The sequence below is a fragment of the Equus asinus genome, chromosome 15 (assembly GCF_041296235.1).
Source record: "Equus asinus isolate D_3611 breed Donkey chromosome 15, EquAss-T2T_v2, whole genome shotgun sequence".
Lineage (NCBI taxonomy): Eukaryota > Metazoa > Chordata > Mammalia > Perissodactyla > Equidae > Equus > Equus asinus.
The window spans coordinates 45,501,980-45,517,513 of record NC_091804.1 but is presented as its reverse complement, the minus strand read 5'-3'; positions in this window follow the sequence as shown (position 1 = coordinate 45,517,513).

Sequence of the window (15,534 nt, the reverse complement as noted above, 5' to 3'; positions counted from 1 at the left end):
AGGGAGGCGGGCAGAGGGCGCGAAGGGAAACCACCTCAGGCTCAGGCTCAGCCCGGGAAAGGAGAAGTTGGGAAGAAAATTTTCCGCTTTCTTCCCCTGAAACCTCCCTCACCAGACAGACTTCTTCATCGCCAAGAGGATGCATTTTGTTCCACATATTTTTTCTTTCATCAGTGAGCTGTCAAAATTACAGATGCTTGACATGCAGGGGAAGTCAGATTCCTCAATCCCTTTTGGATTTTTTTGGATGAAATTTCCTGGCTCTGTCTGTCTGTCGCATCATTAAGGAGACGTTTATTTTCTTTGAGGCAAAAGTGTCGACTCTGATTAACTTTCAACAAGACGGCGAGTTGCCACGATATGAAATGAGGCAGCCTCTCCCGGGGATTCTGCGAGTCAGTGATCTCTTCTCTCTCTCCTAAGGCCAGAGCAGTCTGGGTTTGGGTGGGCATGGAGGCAATCTTGTTCTTGTATAGACGAAGTAAGCTTGGCCTGTGAATCAGGAGGCCGTGGGAGGAACGGCCCAGTCAGACGTCCTACTGAACACACCCACCACAGAGCGAGCCGATCGCAGGTGCGGGCTGAGCAGGCTCCACAAGGTGAACACGGGCGGACGACAGCCCCCAAGTCAAGCGGCAGGGCGTATCTGGCACAGAAGCTCCCCCCAAGGCCCCCAGAAACGGGCTGTCTTTGCTTCAGAACCCTTCAACTCCGATTTTCTTCCACCCAGACACAGAGCAAGCCAATGAGCACTGGGCATGGCGGGCTCGACCTTGCTGGGTGTCCTCTCGTGCCCTGCTCACTGAGGCCCTCTGAGACCTCCAGGCCAACTGCCTGTTTCACAGACGAGCAGCCTGAGGCCATCAGTCACATGACTGAAGGAGGTGGAGCCGAGGTCCGGCCCCCGGCAGGCCCTTCCTCACTGGCCAGCCTCCTTCTCTAATCAGTGTTGGCCACAAAGCAGACATGACACATCCCACAGCCGGCACTCCCAGGCCTCAGCTGAGAGCCTGGCCCAGTGATTCCCAGCTGGTGCCTCAGCACACAGTAGGTGTGCAGTAGGTGTTACTGAGTGAATGGCACGCGGACCCATGGGATGGCTCCTCCCACACGCAGGCATGCCGGACAGATGTGCTGGGAACAACAGAGCAACTTTTCCAGGGGCGGGAAGCACCATCAACAAAGTGCTCATTTGGGTTCCCCCAAAGCAGGTCCTCAGACAGGGCATGGGTGCAAGGATGGAATTAGGGCCGTGACTCCAGGGATGGGGAAAGCATGATAGAGCTGCAGTGATGAGCAGGTTCCCCCCTGAGGAATCACAAGGCACCTCGGAATTGTCGGGCTGAGGTCCAAGCAGCCAGGGTCCCCACCTGCTCAGGGCTGAGGCTGCCAGGGCCCTGCCGGCCGCCCCTGCCCGCAGCTGGGCAAGCTCGGGACTCAGAAAAGAGCCGGCGGGCAGTGAGATGGGGGTGGGAGACCGAGGGCGGAGGGTGGAGGGCCGCAGGGTGGGCTGGCCGGGCTACAGGCTAAGTCAGGAGGGCAGAGGGAACCGCGTGGGCCAGCAGCTTCTGCTCCAGGAGTCAGAGAGAGGAGTAGAAACAGAAACAGGTCACATTCTTGAGGGCTCACATGGCCAGCGTCTCAGGCCGTTCGGGCTGCTACAATGGAATACCACAGACCGGGTGCCTTATAAACAGCAGGAATTTATTTCTCACAGTTCTGGAGGCTGGAAATCCAAGATCAGGGCGCCCATAGTTCTGGTGTCTGGTGAGGGTTTCCCGGTTCATAGACTGCCATCTTCTCGCTGCGTCCTCCCCACTTGGTGGAAGTGGCTCCACCCTTAGGGCCTGAGCCCCTCCCAGAGGCCCCACCCCCGAATACCACCACCCTGGGGGTTAGGACTTCTGCATAAGGCCTTGCAGGGGGACGCCAACATTCAGCCATAGCAGCCAGGCTCCAGCTAAGTGTCTGTGCCCATGTTAATTCATTCAGTCCTCATAATTACCCCACTAGTAGGCACTGGCCTTATCTCCACTTTACAAATGAGGAAACTGAGTCACAGAGAGGTTATCACCTCACCCAAGGTCATTGGACCAACAGGTAGCAGATGGGGTGAGCTGGGGCCATCTGGATTCAGAGCCTGTGCTGGTAACCAGGGCCGGGACTGGGGAGATCAAGCAAGGCAGCCAGGCCTCACTCTGGGGGTCTTGCGGGCACAGGGTTGGTGCTTGAGGGGGACCTCCCTAAAGTTTTCCCCCTTGAGTGGCTCACCTGCCCCGGCCCAGGTCCCGCTCATGACTCTGCAGACTGCCCCTGGGGTGTGCTTCCCCTGCAGCCCTGCACCCGACATCACGGACACCCACAGCCTGCCAACCCCCGTGAGGGGAGTGCTGACCTGGCTCTGAGGCTGACCTGAGGTCACACGCCTCCTCATGCAGAGGGCAGTGGGGTAATTGAGGGAATTATGCAGGTAGCTTATGCAAGGAATAATTCATCCCTTTGATCTGAGTTTTTCAAGAGGCTTTAAGTAACTGGCAATAAAATACACTACAAGCAGATTTAATAATGTGTTCAGGAGACTTCCTGTTTCTGCTCCAACATGCAGAGCTTGGAAGTCATCATTCTCAACCTCACAAGAAAAAAGCCGGACAGACTGAAAAGCAGCATCTCTTCTCAGATCCACCAGAGAAGTGAGATCACAGGTCAGCCGCCGCCCCGGAAACTCGGGAGACAGGCAGGCAGGCCCAGGGGCCGGCAGCTGCCAGAGGCAGCGGCAGGTAGGAACACTCCAACAGCAGTTGACTAACTGCGGGGTCTGAACGTGGTTGAGATTAAAAACTCCGGGTGCACAGTCTCACGGGGGCCCCACGCTTCTGTGAGTTTTGCTCCAGGAGCCCGTCTGTGCTTCCAGCAGTGGGAGGAGAAAACAACCATTTTGAAACACACCCCAAACCTCTGTTCTCCTAGCAGAGGCCTGCGCTCAGGAGAAAGCGCTTTCCCAGAGGCTTATCTGACCTCGGGCAAAGGTAGGGGACAGCTGGAGCCCCTCTAGCTTTCCGTCTCATTCAGGGGAGAGGAAAAAAGACTAAGAAACTCTTCAAAGTCCCAGCCCAGGGGCTCTGGCCCACCAAAAAAAATTAATTATAAGATTACAGGAGGCTTCCTTTCCCATTACCTCACTGTGACGGCAACAGGGTCCAGAATAAGAACAGAGATCAACTGAGGACTGCAAGACACAGACGCAATTTAAGAAGGAATTTCCAGGGAAACCCACAGACAACAGGGAGACAAGACCAAAGACACGAGAGGAATTTGAAGCCCCTCGTACTTATGGCTACAACAAACACTCACAGCCCAGCTCTGAGCCAGACAGACATGGCTCCTCACACGCAGGCCCGTTCACCTCAGCTCCTGTCACTCAACCCAACATGTCCAGCTCTGAGCACAGAGGCACAAGCACGCTGAAAGGCAGGAGAAAGCACGGGCGGAGAAGACAAAGCTGCCCTCAGAGCCAGACTCGGACACGGCAGAGATTTCAGAATTATCAGTCTGGGATTTAAAATAACTACAATTACGATGCCAAGGGCTATAATGGAAAAGGTGGACAACATGCGAGAGTAAACAGATAATGTCAGCAAAGAAGTGGAAACTCTAAGAAAGAACCAAAAGGAAATGCTGGAAATCAAAAACACTGCAACTGAAAGAAGGTCTTTGACTAGCTCATCAGCAGACTGGGTGTGCCGAGGACAGAACCAGCGAGCTTGAAGACGGGCTGATAGAAACATGCCAAACTGAAAGGCAAGAGAAAAAAGAATGAAAAAAAAAAAAAAGAATGGAACAGAATATCCAAGAACTGTGGGACAATTACAAAAGGTATAATATACATATAATGGGAATGACAACAGAAGAAATATATGAGTAATAATATGGCTGAGGTTTTCCAAAATTAATGACAGACAACAGAAAACTCAAAGAACACCAAGAAGGATAAGTACCAAAAAATCTACATCTATGTTTGTCATATTCAAACTGCAGAGAACCAAAGACAAATCTGGAAGGAGGACAAAGGGGGAAAATAAACGCCTTCCCTACAGAGGAACAGGAGAAGGCTTGCATCAGACTTTTCTTCAGGAGCCGTTCACGCAGGAAGAGATTTGAGCGAAATGTTTAAAGTGTTGAAAGAAGAAAACCACACCTGGAATTCTGTACTTAGTGAGATCGTCCTTCAAATTTGAAGGGAAAATACTTTCTCAAACAAACAAAAGTTGAGGGCATTTGTCAACCAGTAGACCTGCCTTACAAGAAATATTTTAACAAGTTCTTCAGGGAGAAGCAAAATTCAGATCTGCTCAAAGAAAGAGCATTAGAGAAGGAATAAATTAAGGTAAAACAAAATCTTTTGTTTTTCTTATTCATAATTGATCTAATAGACAACTGTTCAAAATAATAATAACAAAAATGCATTGGGTTATTATAGCTTACAGATAAGTCAGATAAATGACAGCACTGTTATAAGGGACAGAGGGAGAAACTGGATTGAGAATACTCTGTTATAAGATACCTTTGTTACCCATGAAGTGGGATAGTGTTAGTTGATAGCGGACTTAGATTAGTTCCAAATATATGTTGTAAACTCTAAGGCAATCACTAAAAAATTTTGAAAGAAGCATAGTTGATGTGCTGAGAGAGGAGAGAAAATGAAATCACAGAGAAAATGCTCAGTTAAAACTAGAGAAGACAGAAAAAGAGAAGTCAAAAAATAGTAAGTACAATGAATAGAAACAGTAACAAATATTGTAGATATTAATCTAACCACATCAATAATTGCTTTAAATATTAATGGTCTAAATACACCAATTAAAAGACAGAGACTGATAGCGGATGAGAAAACAAGACCTGACCGTATGTTGTCTGTAAGAAACTTGCTTTAAATAAAAAAGACACAGACAGATTAAAAATAAAGGGGTGGGGAAAGATGTACCAAGCTAACAATAATCAAAAGGAAGCAGGAGGAGCTATTTTAACTCAGACAGAGCAGACTTCAGAGCAAGAAAAGTTACAAGAATAAGAGAGGGGATGGAGGGAGGCACAGGGAAGCAGGGGGAAGAAGGAAGAAAGGGAGGGAGGAGCGGGGAGGAAAGGAGGTGGAGGAAGGGGAGGAGGGAGAGAGGAGGGAAGGAACGAAGAGGTGTTAATAAACCAAAGAGCCCAACCAAGAAGAAAACGTGTCTCCAGAAGCAGAAGAGAATTTCTCCCCGTTGCCTCACTCTACAGAAAAACTAAATAAAAATTATGCACTCAACAAAACAAGCACTCAAAGACAAAATGACAAAAAAAAAAAAAAAATCCTACGTAAGATATAAACTGACCTAAGGAAATAGATTAAAAACAAAAATAACATCGTTACATAACTAAGAAATAAAATGTTAAATGATGGAGAACACAACAGATTCGGTTGTAAATCAAAGTATTAACACAGAGAAAAGGCTTGAGATAAAATGAATAGACATGAAAAAGGCAAAGAAACCAAAACTGAGTGAAGCTGACGGACAGGCAGGCCTGTTGTGGGTGCCTCGATATGAGGGTTGGGGACGCCTCAACTTACGAAGCTGGACGATGACAACGTGTTCAAAGGTGTGAAGCAGGAAAACTTCCCTGAAATAAAGAAAAACCTCTAAAACTGCATACTGAAAAAACTCACTATGTTCCAAGGAAATGTTATTAAAAATACTCAACACTGAGACTTATTCTAATTGAATGACTGAATTTCAAGGATAGAGAAAGACTTCAAACATCGAGGCAGAAAAACGATCGAGAACCTAGGGACTATGGAGAGGACCTGACTTTCCCGCAGCAACATGTAGAGCCAGGAAATGACAAACAACTTCCGCACAGTCCCCAGGGATGGGGGTGTGACCCGAAAATGTTCTGTGCAGGCTGCAGGCGAGACATTGCTCAAATCGGCACAGCAGGAAGATGCTCCCAGGGGCAGATGAGGGGACTCAGGGAGCCCACGCCCGCGAAGAAAATCGCTGAGGAGAGTTTTTTGGAAGAAAATTGAAGTAAATGTTTTGACAGTGGAATCCAACCAGTAAGAGAGTAATCAAAGAATGAATTCAGCCCAAACACGCAGCTGCCCTCTGACCCAGCGATGCCACACCCGGGGCCTCCTGACAGAAATGAGGGCGAGTGTCCAGACAAGGACCTGCGCACAACGTCTGGAGCAGCTTTATTTGAAATAACCCCAAACTGGAAACAACCCAAATGTGCTTCAAGAGGAGAATGGAGAAGCACATCCAAGCAATGGGTACCACTTGGCAATAATAAATGATCTACTGATGTGACAACACGGATGGATATCCAAGCCAAACAAGCCAGACACAAAAAAGTGAAATTCAATGCACATGACGATCAAGACGGTCGGCGGTGATGGAAGCCAGGATGGAGGCTGCCTTTGGGGGGTTGACGGTCAACTGAGAAGGGGCCCGAGGCACCTGCTGGGGAGCTGGACATGGTCTGCGTTTGACCTGCTGGTGATTACACAGGTGTGCACATGTAAAAACTCATGAGGATGCACTTTACGTGTGTGCACAGGGAGAAGGACAGAGGGCAGGGAGGAGGGAGGAAGGCCACCTGTCGTGTCACAGCACACATCAGAAAAGAGAAGTCCCACAGACAGTACAGTCAGAATGACGGTTGGTTCCAAACCTGGGGAACCTTCAAACACTGTGGATGGGGAAACCCAAGGCTGATCCGACAGCAGCCATTGGTTATTTCACTGAGGAGAAGAATGTGGCACAAGGACCGTGTGGGTCCAGGAGGCTGACCTGGCGGGAGAATCGGGCAGCACAGAGAGCTGGCTGCAGGGGAGTTCACACTCCGGGAGGCATCACCCCCAGAATCCTACAAGCAGAGTCAGGCCCCGGGTCTCTGACGGACGAGCCGCATGCCACGTTATTCTGAAAGGAAGGCGATCCTGACAGCAGGAACTGATGTGTCTGGTGTGTAAGTTTCCTTTTGCTGCTGTAACAAATTATCAAAACTTAGTGGCTTACAACAACACAGGTTTAATCTCTTACAGTCCTGGAGGTCGGGAGTCTGAACCGGGTCCCACTGGGCTGAAGTGGAGGTGTCCGCAGAGTCGCCTTCCTCCTGGGGGCTCCAGGGGACAATCCGTTCCCTCGCCCGTCCCAGCTTCAAGAGGCCTCTGCCTGGCTGGTGGCCCCTTCCTCCATCTTCGAAGTTATTAATTACGTCACTCCGACCTCTGCTTCTGGCCCCACGTCTCCCCCCTCTCGCTTTCTGGCCCTCCATCTCCCTCCTAGAAGGACTCCTGTGATCACCTGGGGCCCACCCAGACAATCCAGAGTAATTTTCCCATCTCAACTAACTTCCAATTCCTAACTTAGTCACATCCACCAAGTCTCTTTTGCTGCGTAAGGTGACGTATTCACTACTTCTGGAGACATCTCTGGGGGCCATATTCTGCCCAAAGCACCAGAGACCAAGTTGCTTGGCAGGCTGCCACTTCCTCATTCATTCATTTGTTCAATGGCTCAGAGCCTCAATCTTGGACTTCCGATTGGTCCAGCTTGGGTCACATGCCCATCCCTGATCCAATCCCGGTGGCTATCAGAGAAGGGGGAGGCGAAATTCTGGTGGGCAGCCCTGAACCACAGATATCAGGTGGATCTATGCTCAGTCAACACCAGAAGGGGCCTGGGAGAGGATGACAGCACCCACACGAGCCTCGTCCCCAGGTTCCCCCCGAGAGGCTGACCTGGCCTCACATCACAGGCTTTCCTTAACCAACCAGCCAGCCAGATGGGGCCCCACAAGGACAGCGGAGCCAGCCGCCCGCCCCGCCAGCTCTGTCCACGTCTGCCTCCCTGACCTCCTTTTTGCTGATACTGTGCCAGCAGAGGAGCCAGGCTGCCAGCTCTTGGAACCGTGCTGATGTCCCCCGCGGCCAGCGAGGTGTGAGTGTGACTCGTTAGGAGGCTAGCACAGGGAAGACAGGACTTTCTCATTCCTGGTGTCTGGAGACAGCAGCCGGCTCTAAATTTCCCTGGGCTCTCGGCCCAGATGGAAGAAGAGAAAAAGCGAGGCAAGATGAACACAGGACAGATCGCCGCCCCTGAGAGCCGTGGGCCAGGGCCCAGGATACTCGGAGGGGAGCCCCCACTTCTGGGAGTAAAATCCCATGCCCGTCCCCAGGCTGGTGAGGGCTCCGCACCGAAGCTCTCGCTCCCCACTCCCCAGCTCACCCAAGCCCTCGCCCTCTGCCCGCTTTCTCCAAGCCCCCCTGCCCTCTCCAGCCGGCAGGCTCTGTCTGCTGGGCCAGCCGCCTGCAGCACTGTCTCCAACGCCGTCCTGCCTCTGGCCAAATCCTGCTCTCTTTCCAGTAGCAGGACAAATGCTGCTTCTTCCCGGAGGCCGATCCCTGCAGCCCACAGACTTCGAGGTGCACCCGCGCTCCCTCTGTGCTGTTTGCCCCCCGACCCGTGCAGCTGCCTCTTCACTGTGCTGAGTCGCAACCTCATGCACCTTCCCAGATTTTCCCAGGGCCTCCTTCCTCCCCTCTCTCAGACAGCGCCACCCCACATCTCCACTTTCACACGTGGGTGAAACACCCCACAGCGGGCATGGCCTCTGGCATCCCGAGCAGCTGCAGAGGGATGGATGAGGCACCTTGGAAGGAGTTCATTCCCAGTGGGAGCCAGGAAGACTTCGTTCTCCTATCTCTCTCCCGTGCACTCCTCTGAGGCATGGTTTCCCCAGTTGACTTTCTGTTGAAGTCTGTGCCGAGTGAACACACCTACCGGGCAGCCCGCTGTGTCCCTCCTCAGCATGTGGGGGCATGGCAGCCACTGCCCCTACATCACTGCATGTCACATCTTTCCTCACCACCTCACCTCCCTTTTCCCTCACCTTCCTGCCCTGGGCTTGCACAAGGCAGCAGCCACTTAATCCTTGCCTCAGGCTCTGCTTTCTAAAGGATCACCACTTCTTGAGGGCAGGAACATGTCTTATTTTTTTTTTTTTTAATCTCCAGTGCCTGGCAATAAATATTTGAGGAATGACCCACGAGTTCATTAATCAATTACATTTTTATACACTCATTTTAGAGATGGGAAATAAAGACACAGAGGAGATGCGTTGAGTATACTCTCTTAGGACCCAGGGTCAGAAATCGATCTGACGACTGAATTGGAGCCCTTGCTCTCAGAAAATGTGTGGGTAACCGAGAAACCCTTCACTTCTCTGAAGATGTTTTCTGAGCCAGCAACAGCATCGCTGAACCAGTCCATGTAAATTCAGGTAGCTGGAGATGCTACAGGTCGCCCCTCTGGGCCTCACAGCTTTCCCAACCTTCGGGAAGTGAATTAACTTTGAACTTGGACTTGCGCAGTCTCCATCCAGGCAGGTGTCTTCGGTTACTTTCTTGCAGGGCCTCAAACCACAACACACAGAGATGGCAGCACAGCGAGAGGCTCTCTCTGCCCCAGGGGTCAGCCACTCAGGCTGTCTTTGAACCACCTGCCCCAAGAAAATGAGGCAGGAATGTGTCTGCTCCCACACATTGCACCAAGGTGCAAGAAATTTTTCCAGATAACTGTCTGGAATAAAGTCCCTCCACTCTGAGAGGAGGCAGCCCAGAGCCCAGAAGGGGCCAGGACACGATTAGAACTCAGGACCCTAGAGAAGGGACGGTCTTCAGTTCCTCTCCAGGGTGGAGGAAAATCCAGTCATTCAGACGTAGGCAGATGGCGTTTACCCGTCTCGCCACTAATAACGGTGTGCCTGTGGCATTGCTTTTGTACATTTCCCGAGCATGGGACACAATTCTTCCTTTTGCTTGGTTGTTCCCTAATAGTACAACCTAATTAAGCATGATTAGCTTCCAAGTCGCATTAAGCGGGGGCCCCCACGTATACAGAGCCCTGAATCTCATTAGAGGCCCCCACGAGCATCAGAGGAGCCCGCAGGCGTGACACCGCTTCACGCGGCGTAATTGTCTGCTGGATTTCATACCTCAATCTTCTTGATGATGAGAGGAAAAAACATGTGGGAAAAAATCGTTTTTCAGCTGGAGTTTGGCAACTTTAACAAATAGTTTTGCCTCTGAGTATAACATATTTCTGGAAGATGTTCCAGAAGGGACGTGATTATAAAGTGCTTCGTGGGGCTGGAGCCTGGAAACGGCCCTCTGCGACTTTTCCCACCATCGCTCAAAGTGACTTCAGAGCAGTCAGCATGTTGAAATGAAGCAGCCACAGCATCGGTACCCAGAGCCAGTCAGCCCCAACCCTCGCCTGGCGTGAGCTCACGCTCAAGAGTTTCTGTTCACTGTTCCCGAGGCAGAGAGGAAGCTGGACAAGGGAGGAGGTCCAGGAGGCCCCAGCCCTGAGCGCATCCCAGCCCGGCTGATGGGACCCGCTCTGAGTGGCTGCCCGAGAAAACAAAGCACGACTGGGTCCACCTCACGGGAAACCTGAACCAATGCATGATCTCATTAGCTTTGGGACTGGAAACCAAAAGAGGTTTAGTGATGGCTTTGGAAAGAAAAAAGAGGGGAGGGAACCAGTCAGTGCTTTTCCTGGCTGACATTGAAAGAAATGCACTTTATTTTCTCATTTCTCTGCTGCACTGGGCTGCCACGAGCGCTCAGCCTCACCTGCCTCGGGCTGAGGACGCCCTCCGGTCCTGAGCTGCCGCTGGCCCTCAGCACAAAGGAAGAGGTGTTCGGAGCTGGCTGGGCTGGGGCAGGCGGTCTGAGCCCCTCTTCTGCCAGCACGGGCTCAGGCCATCTCTGCAGCTTTGGGTGGGTCCCAGGGGTGTGAGTCTGAGCTGGCAGGAAGGACAACACGGGGCGCGGGGTGGAGGAAGGGTCGGGCGGTGGAATCGCTTGCGACGGGTCACTCGGGCCCAGCAACGGTGCCTGTGTGGCGGGTCTCGCAGAGGCCAGCAGAGTCGAGCGGCAAGGCCTGTGTCCCTGCCTTTCCCAGGAGCCCAGAGCTCAAAGCACTCCCGGGAACAGGACGGGGGCTTTGGAGGCATTTAGGGGCAGAGCGTCAGCCTGGGCACTCTGGTCCCCATAATGACGTCGGTGAGACATCGGGGCCTCCTCAGGCAGGTGGAGGGGGCTGGCGCAGCCAGAGGCTGGAGGGCCAGCAGACAGATACCACGTGACAACACTAGCTTACAGCGTCTCACGGTTTGCAACCTTTCTGTTACTCGTCCACGATGAGAGAAGCACAGAATTGTGGTGTTTGCAAAGCTTTACGGAGACTTGGCACCTCCCCGACGTCCGAGCACACAATCAGAGGCTGGAGGGCTGGGCCATATTGCACTTATGAGCTGCAGAGCTGCACACAGTGGGACCACCTCCCGGACGCTGGCAGATTGGAAATGAGACACGCACCCTTTGCCACACGGCATGCGGGAAGCTGCAGCTGGCTGAGCTCCTGTGAGCCTCCTCAAGGCCCCACCGCAAGTACCCAGAAATGCTGGGGACACCCAGCACTGGGGGGGGTGGAACAGCCTTTCTCCAGTCGGGCTCATGCCCAACGCCACTACCTTTGTCTAAAATGCACGCAGGACCTTAGTTTGGAGCCACGGGCTGTGGTGGGTATCAGGGTAGGACTTTGTTCTCCTGGTCCTCTTCAAAGGCAGTGTGGTCTAGTGGTTACATGCCAGACCCTAGAGGCAGGGGGCTTGGGTTCGAGTCCTGCCTGTGCTACTTCTGAGATCTACGACCTTAACAAGTTGCTCAGGTTCTCTGTGCCTCAGTTTCCTGATCTGTGAGGTGGGCTTCCTCGAGGGCAGAGCTGGCAGATAGCACCAACTCACTGTGGGAGGCCCTCTGTCGTTCTCCCCTTCCCCAGGCATCTCGTCTCTCCACTCAGGTCTCCCCACAAAGGCCACCTCCTCCAAGTGGTCTTCCCTGACTCCCTTCCCGTCAGTTGTCACTCCTCGGTAGTATATTTTTGGTTAGTTCTTTGTATGGCTGTGGCTCTCCCAGAAGGACATGAGCTTCGTGAGAAAGGACGTCATTAGTCCTGCCCATGGCCGCATCCTCCTGCCAGGAAGAGATGGGCACAAAGCAAGTATCGAGACATATTCGTCAATGAGTGAGCAGAGCTTTCACGAGCCTGCGCCGGCTCCCCACGGGACAGGCTCCTGCACAGGCGGCGCTGGGTCCCGGCACCCCCAGGCCCAGCACAGAGGAGCGCCCGGGAGAGCCTGGATGCAGCACAGACACGGCTCCCAGGAAAGTTCGCGGGTAAAGCTCATCGCAGCAGACGCGCAGGGAGCCACCCGGGCAGGTGCCAGGGCTTGCGCGCCTCCGCGGACACCCTTCCCCCACCAGCCCCGTGGGAGCAGAACTGCGGACGCTGCCAGAACAGCGCCCGTTTCACTTCCCTCCTGCTGAGCACTCTTTTCCAGACACTCTGAAGGGCCTGCACCCAAAGAGTCTCCAGATCCCCAGTCGGAGTGAGAGGGAGCACCCCAGCCTGAGCGAGAGGGAGCACCCCAGCCTGAGCAAGAGGGAGCACCCCAGCCAGAGCGAGAGGGAGCACCCCAGCCTGAGTGAGAGGGAGCACCCCAGCCTGAGCGAGAGGGAGCACCCCAGCCTGAGCGAGGATGGTTGGCAGAAGTTGGTTCCCTCCCGGCTTTGCACGAGCAGTCAGAGAAGTCGTTGTGTCCCCAGACCGTATGGGCTGATGCCGCCAAGAGTTCCGAGAATGTTTGGCTGGAAGTAGGAAAAGCGGAGCCATGTTGTGGCATGGAGGAAAGCTGGGAGGCCGGCAGGCTCCCTCCTCTGGACTCACATTTTCAGCAGAGAACCTGGCCTCCTTCAGCTGCGAGCCCTGTCACAGACCAGCCTCGTGGGCGATGGATTCCCTGGGCCCAGTCCACCTCTTTGAGCCTCAGGCTCCTCCCCGGCTAAACGGAGATAATGACAGTTCCCGCCTCACTAGTTGTTGTGAGGGTGGTGTGAACAGCTGTGTGTGGCACACAGTTGACATGCCATAAACCCAAGTCCCCTTCTCCATTCCCCATTGGCCACTGGCAATTGGATTTTGGGGTTGCAGAATACACAGTTGATAGGTTATTGTCTCTCTGTATTTCGGGCCTGTCTCTTTGGCCTCATCTCCTACCACTCACCTCCTCTTCCCTGACTGTCTTGCTTCTCCAGTGAGACAAGCTCATTCCACCTCAGGGCCTTTGCACTTGCTGTTCTCTGCCTGGAACTCTTCAGAGCTTTTCTTGAGATGTTTTCACAGCCAACTCCTGACCATTGTTCAGGTTTTATCACAATGTTCTCTCCCTAGAGAGGCCTTCCCTGGACCCCTCATCTCGAGATTCCCTGCCCCACCCCCAGCTCAGCTTCCTGCTGGTTCTCACAATGGCCTCACAGGAAATCGCCCACAGCATCCATCTGTCTCTCCAAGAATGCGAGCTCCATGAGGGCAGGGCTCAGATCAGTCCTGACAAGTCTCCCCATCACCTCGTCCTGTGCCTGGCACATAATAGATGCACAGTAAATGGTTCTTCAGTGAATGAATGCTCTGCTCACGTTCAAAGCAAGACTTGAGAAAGCAAATCTCCTCTTGGGAGGAGAGAATCCCCCTTCAGCGGAATCTTTTTCAAAGCTTCAAGCAAAGCATTGGGCTGAGCTCCTCCACTGCCTGCCCCAGGACCACTGCAGTGCTGGGGTCAGGATGGGGCGGGGGTGCCCAGTGGAGGGTGTCGCTGCAATCCATTGGCTGGATAGGACTGGCTCCTGGAGGGCAATGCTCCTGGGGCAAGGGAGAATTTCCAGTCAGATGGGATTCCTAGGGGCCCAAGGTGAGGTCATCCACCTGCCCCTCCTGATCTGGTGCCCACAGAGCCAGCTGGGCCCCCAGGGGAGAGAGAAAACCAGGAGTCAAGAAACACGGAGGCCCATCCCCTCTCGGCCCCTCATTTGCTGTGTGCCTTTGAGTAAGTCACTTTGCCATTCTGGGCCTCTGTTTCCTTAACGGTGAAATGGACAAAATAGGGTTCATCCTTTGCCCCCACTTCTGATTCTTCCCAGCTGTGTTGTCCTAAGATAGTCACTCCACATCTCTGGGCACATTCCCTAGTATCTGAAATGGGATAGTAATCGTACCCGCCTCGCAGGGTTGTCACGGCACTGATACTGGCTGCAACTTCCTGGCGCCTGTGAAGGTTCGGTGAACGTCAGGGTTCATCGCCAGATACTGAGAGCCTGCTCAGACCAGCTCACTGCCCGAGGGCCATGGTCCTCCGTGATGAACACCAAGGGGAATGAAAAAGGCTTTTGGAAACGGTGATGGGCTGGAAAGACAAACGGAGAGAGCCCAGAGGAAGGGGGAGCAGAGGCTACGCTTCCAGCCGGGCCGGCGGCAGGAGCTGGTGCTCGACCCGACATGCCTGGCACCCGATGACACTGACCTGGGGTCCGGACCTCCTGGCTGCGGGGCTGCACATTAAGTAGAGCCACCTGTCTGCTCCCAGCGCAACAAGTGGCAGCCGAGAAACCAGGATGGCTGGGACCCCCAGCGGGGCATGTTCCTCTCTCCACAGAGCTTTGAGGGGGCAGGGTCTGGGAGCAGGAAGAAAGCCTAGTCTGGGAAATGTGAACTACGCCACCGCAGCTAACCCGAGGACAGACCCTCCAATAGCTTCCAGCCGAGTCCTGGGCCAGCGAGGGGCTCAGCCAGACGCCGACTGCTGAAGACTCGACCACCAGCGACCGTGAGCCTCATGACGAGTGTGGCCAAGTCACAGCCGGCCAAGCTGAGCTCCTCCCTGAATCCTGTCTGCAGGATGCCCTCCCGGAAGTGATGGCTGCCAAGCCCTTTCTTGTGGAACTGCAGAGGGCGAAGGGGAGGAGTGGCGGGCGCGAGGAGACCCAGATTTCAGTCTCCACTGTCTCTTAGCAACTTTGTGGCCTTGGGCAAGTCACCTCCCCTGCCTGTGCCCCAGCATAACAAGCATAAAACAAAGGACCAAGGCTTCTCGAGGTTGTGTCCTTGTAAGACGACATGATTCTAAGACTTCTTGTTCTTTCTCAGAAAACCTGAAAGGCGGAGTTTGTACAGGGGAAAGCCAGACCTGGTCCAGATCCCTCAGGTTTTCAAAAGCCGTGTGCAGATCCTGACATCACCAGGAATCTGTCAAGTTGTAAGTGACCAAAGTCCAGCTCAAACGAGCTTGTGCAAAAAGGGATGTTTATTGTTCCTGGAATGTAAAGAAGAGTTGGCTTCAGGCATGGTGGTATCCAGGGGCTCAGGCGATACCCCTGTCTTATTTCTCCTTTCACCCCAGTTCTGTCATTCAGACAGACATTTTCCCGAGGTGGCTAATCAACCCCCCTCATCTCCGGGCGAACTCCTGTTGTGCCCCCAATGGAAAGAGCTTTCCTTTTCCGTCTATTCCCCCAGGATTGCTTCGGATTCACCAGCCTTGTTCACGTGTCCATCCTGGAACCAGTCACTGAAGTCTGGGTTTAAATCCAGC